Here is a 9,444-nt window from a genome sequence, read left to right on the forward strand (position 1 = left end):
AAGACCCCGCCCAGACTAAGGCAGAAAAGGAAAGAGCTCCATGAAACCCCAATAGGCAGGGACAATGACCCTTCTCAGCGGGAAGCAGATACAGAAGAGATCTCCAGTCCCTCAACATCCGAACTAATAACAAGGGCGTTCATGGCTCTTAGAAAAGAGTTAGGCAGGAAAAGTTAGGGAGTTTTGGGGCTGCCTGCAAAGACACTGAGGTCATCCTATCCTAGAAGGGGTCCGCCCTAATCTGCCAACAATTAAGCAAGCCAGATGGCATTTTTTGGCTAAAAGTAACTCACAGAAAGAAACAAGTGAGCAGAGAATTAGGTACTAGTTTAAGCCAGTCACTCGCACCTGTGCAATGAAGACCCAACGATCTTCAACTCACCTGAGCCTTATTATACTATCATTGTAATATGACGCATATGCCCAGAAGTTCATCAATATCATTATACCAGACTAAATTCTAGGAACATGTGCAGAAAGCAAATGATGAATTACTGAGTCCTGTCGATCTTAGTTGTCAATCAAGGAAGCCCACCCCTCTAAGAAAAGTAGCACCCACAGCAAATAGGGATAAAAACCCCAAAGGCTTTGTACCCGGGCCTTTTGAACCACTCTTCTCTTGCTTAGGCCCATTCCATGTCTGAAGTGTACTTTCCCTTCTAATAAAGCTTTTCTTTTCTGCTGTATCTCAGTGTCTTGCTCAATTCTTTGTTTGAGACATTAAGAACCTGGACAATGTGCCGGGAGAGGAACTCCACTCTCCAGTAACTAATATAGTAAAAAAAAAACAAAAAAGTATAGTATGAAAGTGTTTATAGTAAGAGGTCATTCTCTTTCCTACACTTATCCCCTAGATACTCTGTCTCTCTCACTACTTGTCTCACCAGTTGTTTTTTATGTTTACAAATATATATTATGTGCATATTAGCTTAAGTATGTGTATTTTTTCCAAGTTAAAAATAATATACAGCTGTTTACACTGTTTTTATTTTTTTTACTGAACAATATATCTAGGAGATTGTTCTAGAGTAGCACACAATGCATGCATGCACACATAAACACACCATTTTTTAACAGCTGCATAATATCCCCTCTGGGAATTTACCACTATTTAGCCAGCTTTCTACCGACAAGCATTTAAGTTGTTCTCAATGCATTGTTCTTATAAACGATAGTGTAATAAATCCATATAACTATGTCAAATCCACATGTAGAAATAAGTTCAACCCTAGATGTGGAATTGAAGAATCAAAGTTTATAGATACTATTTTTATGAAAGTTGAAAATTTCCCCTCTGATGAGGGGATTTTGGGTAAATATTAACAATTTTCTATCTAATTAGTTGCACCACTACTCCCTCCCACAGTGAATGAGAAGGCCAGTTTGCACCGCCTCTCCAATCCTGTGTAGCTGTTACATGTACATTCAGGGATATAGAGCACCTGCTCTGTGTTAGGTCCTTGTTAGGTTGTGGAGCTCTCAAGAAGAACGATAGAGACCATGTCCCTGATACTCTAGCATGTACACATTCTTCATATTGTATGAAAAAGTCAGTCAACTATTAAATTGATAAAATATTTTCAGGTAGTAAAAAGTGCATTAAGACTAAAGCAGGACAAGAGGATAGAGTGATGGGGTGGGGGATCCTAAGAGGATGGTCAAGGAAGACCTCTCTGAGGTGACTTTGGAGCAGAGGCTGAATAAAAGGAGGAGACACAAAGATTGAGAAAGGGCCATCTGGTAGATATAAAACTAGAAAAAGTCTGGAGATTCCTTGCTGGATGTGTTCAAGGTAGAACCAGAAGGCTAGCCTGACTAGTGCAAAGGAGGACACAGAAGGGTGGAAAGAAAGTGTTTCCCAGAGGCAGACAGTAGCCAGAGAGGACTCTATTTAGCACATGGGGAGAGTTTAAATCTTCAACATGAGGGAAAACCAGCATCAAACATTTCCATTTTTGCAAATTTGACAAGTGAAAAAAACATTGCCTCATTGAAAATTCTGATTTAACTATGAGTAAAAGTGGATAGTTTTTTATATGTCTAAAAGGAATGTATGTTCTTTTCTGTCAATTGCTTTTTCATGACCTCTGCCAATTTGTAAATGACTTACTCATTCTTATTTTTATATTGATGAAATTAGCATGTCATCTGTAATACAAAATTATTATTCTAATTTGTCATTTATCTACTGATTTTTTAAATATTTTGTGCAAGTTTTTAATTTGTTATGTAGTGAAATTTACCAACTTTTCCTCTATGACTTCTAAGTTTTATGACTGCATTCTGATTCGAAAAATTATGCCCTATGATTACTTTTATAGTTGATTTTTGTTTGAATGTTTAACAGTATATGTGGATTTATTTTAATCTACTGAGGAAGGTAAAAAATCAGTTATTTTTTAAGATTTTATATTTCCAACCAAAATATTTAAAAAACATATTTAAAATAAACAGCTTTTCCTCACTAACTTGAAGGGCAAAATGTTTCTCTTGAAAAATAGACAATACTAGTTTTGATAAACATTTTTTATCTTATTTTTGAAGTGTCTAGCTATTCTTGTTTTAAGGTTTATCGAGGAATTTTAAATTTTGATTTAATTTTTTCTGTCTATGGAATCATATGTTTCTCTTCTTCCTATTAATATAATCTGGAATATTCAGCCATCTTTCCCCCTGGAATACTCCCCATTTTGCCAAGGTATATTTATGCACTAAGGAATTATATTAGTTTATATATTACTTATTTTACATTTATACCCCTACCTGAGATGAGCTTAGTATAGAATTTTCTTAGTTTTCTTTTTAATAATGATGTTATTGTGTTCCATTTTTTTAAAAAAAGCTTTATTTTATTAATAAAGTTTGATTTCTCTCAATGATTTAGAACAATTTAATAGCTTTGGGGTTATCTGCACATTAAAAGTTTTATAGAATTCGCCTGGAAACCACATGAATTAGCTTCCACTAGATTAGCAAGTCTCAAATTTTGGCATGCAACAGCATTATCTGCAGGGCTTGCTAAACATTAGAGTTTCTTTTCCGGGAAGTCGAGAGTAGCACTCAAGAATATGCATTCTTACAAATGATGCTGATGCTACTGGTCTTAGGACCACATTTGGAGAACCATTGCACTAGACTGTGTTGTAGTAACAAACAACCTGAAAATATTAGTGGCTTATAAAAACACAGTTTTATTTCTTACTCAGAATTCACGTTGGCTATGAGTCAGCTGATCTTCTCTGCCACTGTCTATGTTGTCTTCTACATCCCTGGATCCAGTTCATAGCACAAGAAAAGAAGAAAAGCAAAATTATGCTATCTCTCTTTAGCATTTACTCAAAAATCATATATTTCATTTCTACTCTCACTACGTGGACCAAAACAAGGCACACTGCCAACCATATGTCAACGGAAGTAGAAAAAGAAAGAGAGAATCATTGGGCATAATAATTTAAACTATCACAAATCCCATATGAAATGGTAACTCTGACAACTTTAATGAGGTGATTGGTAGGCTTGAGATTTTTTATATCTTCTGCTCCTAGAAAAGAATACATCTAATCCTCTACATCAACTTTGTTTGCACAAAATTGTGCAAAATATTCTTTCACTTACTGAAACAGTTAAAATCAAGTTCATTGTACATGCAAAAGGATGCAAATAACATTAGCTTAAGTAAGCTAGAACATTGTAGATTAAAAGATTATAAATATAACCAAGAGAGGAAATTTTTACCATTTTCTTACTTAAGTTCAGAAGAGGGTAGTCTAAGTTTATGTGTTGATACCATGCTTTTTTGATTGACCAGTCTTACTCCAGCACATAATTCTACCATTCCTTGGCTCTTGTCCTCTTGGACCAACAGAGTAGCTGGAGCTCCAGTTATGATCCATATACCGGGTAGCAGGATGGAAGAAAAAATAACTGAAGAACAGACACCCACCAGCTGCTTTAAAGAACAGATCCTAATATCTGCAACATAATACCTATGCTTACATCTTATGAGCCAAAAGATAACCACATACATAGCCAAAGCCAATTTTAAGGAAGGGTGGACAATAAAGCTTTGTGGGTAGCTAAGTGCCTAGCTAAATATTTGGGATTCTATTACTAAAGAAGGAAATGCAGGTATTGGACAAAGAATATACTGGTCTCTGTTGCATACTTCTAATTTTTCCAGCATCATAGGTTATGTTCTATTCTCATTTAAACAATGTATAACTTCAGAGTTATTTACTAATTACATTTTTTCTGTTTTCTAATAATTTCTGACTTAACTAATATTTTCTTCCTGTGTTTGACCATTACCTTTAGTTTTGACCTTTCTGTGGTAAGCACTAAATTTATTGTCTTTGTTTTAATTTAAAAATGTAAGAATTTGAGTCTATGAATTTTCCACTGATCACTAAATTACTATGTGCTTTATTAAGACATATAAAGATTTAATAATCATTATTTCCCAGACAAGAATTCCTATATGGCATTTTCCTCCTTTAACTAATTAAAAATTTCAGTTATATTCATATAATTTGGCTATGATTTTATTTATGACCTAATATGTCCTTTTTTAATATGATAAACAAATACTCGCATAACTTTATATTAATCCCTTTGGAGGAAAAAGTGTAAGTATATTAATTAGAAACAACTTTTTAAAAAATAATTTTTTTAATTGAAGAAATTATTTAAATTTTTTCCCCCTTATCTACCTCACCCCTCCTCCCTCCCCACTCCCCTCTGGTAACCACTAGTCCATTCTCCATGTCCATGAGTCTCTGTTTGTCCTGTTCATTGGTTGCTTTTAGGTTTATATCCCACATATAAGTGATATCATGTGATTTTCAACTTTTTCTGTCTGGCCTATATATCCCTATCTGCTTTGATCAGTTGCTTTCAATTATTTGAAGTTTTTACTATGTTGTTTTTTTCTGAAAAGTTCTATGTTCTTCATCTTAAGTCTCATTTCTTATTTCAACCTCTATATCATTTATTTGTTCAGTTTTGGGTTTCAAAATGTATATTTTCTTAATTTCTTTTATTTCATAAAGAATTCTGTTTAGAGAATTTATCTGTGTAATGTCATAAGCGTGTTCTTATTCTGCCTTTTGAAGAACGTATTTTTTTTTCCTCTTTCTTGCAGTATCTTTCCTTGGTGTCCAATCATTTTTTAATTAGGACAGTTCTTCCTGGCAGAACTATTTCAACAGGACACACTGGCCCCTTTGCCGCACCCAGGGGCCACCCCTTAGCCCATGGCTTTCCCTTACCAGTACCCACCACCCTCGCACCCCTACGACTCACATCCAGGCTTTCCCGAGCTGGGGTACAGCTACGGTGGGGCCAGCGCCAGCAGTCAGCACAGTGAAGGCAGCCAGAGCAGTGGCTCCAACCGTAGTGGCAGCGACCAGCGGAAAGAGAAGGACCCAAAGGCTGGGGACTCGAAATCCGGAGGCAGTGGCAGCGAGTCCGGACCACACAACCCGCAGCAGCCTTCAGGGGCCCAGCGAGTGCTCAGGGCCTACCGCCAACGAGCATGGCCACCATAGCCACCACTCACTGGCCAGCAGCCTGCGCAGCCACCACACAGCCCCCCTGGCGTGCCCCCTCTCTACGGCGCCCACCCATGCTGATATGCCCCCACCGCCTGCGGCCATGGGACCCCCAAGAGCCCCTCCTGGCCGTGACCTGGCCTCGGTGCCCCCTGAACTGACTGCCAGCAGACAGTCCTTCCGCATGGCCGTGGGAAACCCCAGTGAGTTCTTTGTGGATGTGATGTGAGCAGGGCCCCTCCCCCACGTCCACCCTGCCCCTACCCTGGCTGGCTGTGTCCTCTCTACATCCGTCCACCTTTTTTACTTTGTCTGGTACCTGAAAGGGAAATAAACAGAACTAAATCCAGGAAAAGAAAAAAAAAAAAAGCCAACATGAGTAGCAGGCAGTTGGAGTTTCTTGCCTTCAGAAAACTTCTCATCAACATTTGGTTCACGATGTATAAATTTCTTTCAGCTTAAAGAGAGCTATATAAGAATTGCATGGAAGCTTCTTTTAACACAAAAGTGTGTGTTGAGTGTGTGTGTGTGTGTCTTGATTTGGCCATTACTCATCCTTCAAGCTCGCCAAGATCAGTGCCCACTGGGCTGCCCATCACCAATTTTTCCCTCCTTCTGACACCTGTAGCATGGCTCTGCTTGGCCCCGAATTCCTTATCACTCCATCTGGTTTACCAGACTTTAGAGAGTCTCTCACTTCTATTTCTCAAATCTAAATATTGTTGTTCTAAGCTGGGGGTTATATAGGCTTGTCCTCACAGAATGTGCTCCCAAATTTGGGGAACTCTATTTTGCAGAAAATCTGTAAAGACCACTATCCACTCAGTGTTATCTATCATCCTAGTCCAATTACTAAAGCATTTTCTTCATTTATTCTTTGGGGTTATAGGTAGTTTCTACTTTCCTTGGAGGTTGATTCACCTTTTTTGTTTTTCAATCTATTATCATTGGGTTGGCTTTAGAAAGAAGGTTAATTGAATCAAAGATAATTTTACCCTGACATCTTAGCCCAGAAGCCCTAAAGACTTTTTTCTTACCTGGAATCTACTTTACTGAGAGTAAAAATGTTTCTCTCTGGCAGAGGACATACAATTCCTTAAGATATGTATATCACACTGTTAATGAAAAAAAGGGGGCATGGTATGTTTGAGTTTGGTCTAATTTGGCAAAATAATGACAAACAGCTCAGCATTGAGAATAGACCTTTTTTTTTATGTGAAGAATTTTAGTACAACTAAAAATAAGGATATTTATCCTGTATTATACTTTAATACTCCAAAGATCGTTTAGTAACTTGCCTATTCATAGATGCAGTCTGTGGCCAAAATTTCACAGCTACTTAAGGTTTCAAATAAATTCAGTTTGGGATGAGCAGCTGCCTTAAACCACATTTTCATTTCATTTAAATAAATCTAATTCAGGAGACAAGACACTTGATTTTATTTTTACTATGATATCAATGTTATCATTTGTGATAGTAGGTCTTGCCAGGGGTGAAAAGGAATATATAACCATTTTTATCTGAATGTAGAGAGATAATTTACAATCTTCACCCCTGTTATTATTAATGAGAATTAAAGATTTAAATAGCCATGACTAAAGTACAGACTGTATCTCTATGTTTTTGAACTCAATATGACCTATATATGTGTATACTGACACCCATAATTATGATGAACAACATCATTATAATACTAGGAAAGCTAACTGGGGTGCTGCCTTTTTTTCATTAGAAACTCCAATTTCAAATGAAAAAAATGGTCTTGCTTTGACTAAATTATTAATGTTGTAATAATCCGTCATTAAAATCAATAACTGCTTTATTATCCATAGTGCATGTAGTACTAAAATGGACCCTCTCTGAAATAAATTTAGTGCCTTATCACAATACAATATGATTTTACAATATTGCTAATGTGCACAAAGCATTCAAATATAGAATATTGACATGTCAGAGATTTATGACAAATGTGAAGAGAAGATGAATCTAGGTTAAGCTTTCATGTTACTTGACTGAGGTCAAAAAAATCAATACTATTCATAATGCATTTTTCACCCACAGTCTTAAATGAAAAACCTGGGCATAGAGAGATTTTATTTATCTGTCCTCATGGTGGTGAAATGTTCTAGAATTGAGGTTAATAGAGAAAATAAATGAAAATTAATTGGCAGGGAAAGTGAGTTAATCATATTTTTGGAATGTACCATGACTCAGGACCAGTGAGCTGAATATATAGCCACTGTGCTTCTCTCATATTGAATCTGACTTTTATCTGCAGGTATGTTTAATGTCTGGGAAATCTAAGAAGCACAGTGATGCAGAAAACAGTCACAACTCTCTTCTCAACTTTGGCTTTTATGGATTTTATAATATGCAAATAGCCAGCAACTGAATGTTAATTTATTTTACTTACTGTTTCCTAATTCTTTCAATGAAACGTGGTTTTTAGGTACATACTGACCATAGTGTTTGATTCCTCTAATCCTTTTCATCCCTAACCGAGTAGAACAAATGTTGGTATCCATTCCTCTTGTCAGTGAGTAGCTTTAAGAAATGGGCAAGTCACCTGGTGCTGGCCAGTGATATATAAGAAGTCTATTAGGAGCTTTTGGCAAAAAGACTCTTCCTTCTTAAAAAGAAGACCCAGAAGAATGCCATTCTTCCTCTTCTAAATTTTATCTAGTGATTCAGGCAACTGCTAGGGATATCTTGTAGACCTGGAGTTAACACACCTAGATGACTTGCAGAGGATGCAGAGCTGAGAGATGAAAGAACCTGATTACTTCATGAAATTGTCTTCAGAAAAGTTTGTAGATCACCTTATTCTTGGGTTATTTTTATTTAAGATAAATATCCTACTTTAAGCCAGTTTGAAATGCAGTTCTGTTGCGGCCAAAAAGTACCCTAACTAATGGTATCAGTTATCATTAGAAATTAAGTGAAGATCAGTTGTTTTGTCTATTTTCATATTCTTTGATGTGAAGAGACTATAATCTGCAACTGTCTTATCAATAAAATTAAAATAGCTAATGAACTTGATCACAGATAACTGAATCCATTTTATGGGTCTAATCTATAGTTAAACATTTCTCTGAAGCCTGTTTCTATCTCTGAAAGGTTTTCAAGTGTTAGGTAATTTCAAATAATTCTTGCTATTAATCAGTTGGTCTTGAGCAATAGTTCTTCTTAAGTACTTTCAGTAAACATTTACTCAGTGAATAGTAAGGGAGGTAGACACATAAAATTGTGACAAGTGCAGTGACAAACATTACACTCAGAATATTTTGAGAACAAGAAAGATAGGCACTACCTAATCTAGCCTGGAAGAAGGAAAAATTAAGGAAGGTTTTCCAGAAAAAAGTTATGACTGAGCTAAATCTAGAGCAGTAATTAGGGCTTGACAGATGAAAGGAGATAATGTGAGGATATAAAGAAAAGCAAACAGACCAATTAAAACAAGAAGGTATGTATGTTAGAATTATGAGTCCAGGAAGTGAGATGAGAAATGAAAATAGATGAGGCCGAATATAACAGCACAACATAATAGTTAAAAGCAAGGATTTTGGAGTCACAGGTTTTGGACTATCAATCACCCACTGAATCGATAATTACTAAATTCCAACTATATCTCCAGTTCTGTGACAGACATTAGTAATACAATAACAGTCTCTGCAGGGAACATACATTCTGGAGAAGGAGAATGATAAAAATAAAACAAAACAGACATATAAAAAGAACTATAATTGGTGTTATGAAATAAAAAAATGAGCTGAGATAGAAATTAACAACAAATACCTATTTTAAATAGGATGGTCAGGATGGTCTCCCTAGACGAGTAACAGGCTGAACTTAAAAGCTGACGAGGACTCAACATTGTAGGAAGTGAGGGAAAGA

The 9,444-nt window shown here is 36.3% G+C and overlaps 1 pseudogene; it reads left to right on the top strand.

Annotated features, from left to right (window-relative positions):
* Nucleotides 1-5,778, top strand: part of LOC102880086 — a 41,719-nt pseudogene extending 35,941 nt beyond the window's left edge.
* Nucleotides 5,779-9,444: the final 3,666 nt, after the last annotated feature.

This window comes from Pteropus alecto, unplaced genomic scaffold (genome assembly GCF_000325575.1).
Source record: "Pteropus alecto unplaced genomic scaffold, ASM32557v1 scaffold20, whole genome shotgun sequence".
Taxonomy (NCBI): Eukaryota; Metazoa; Chordata; class Mammalia; order Chiroptera; family Pteropodidae; genus Pteropus; species Pteropus alecto.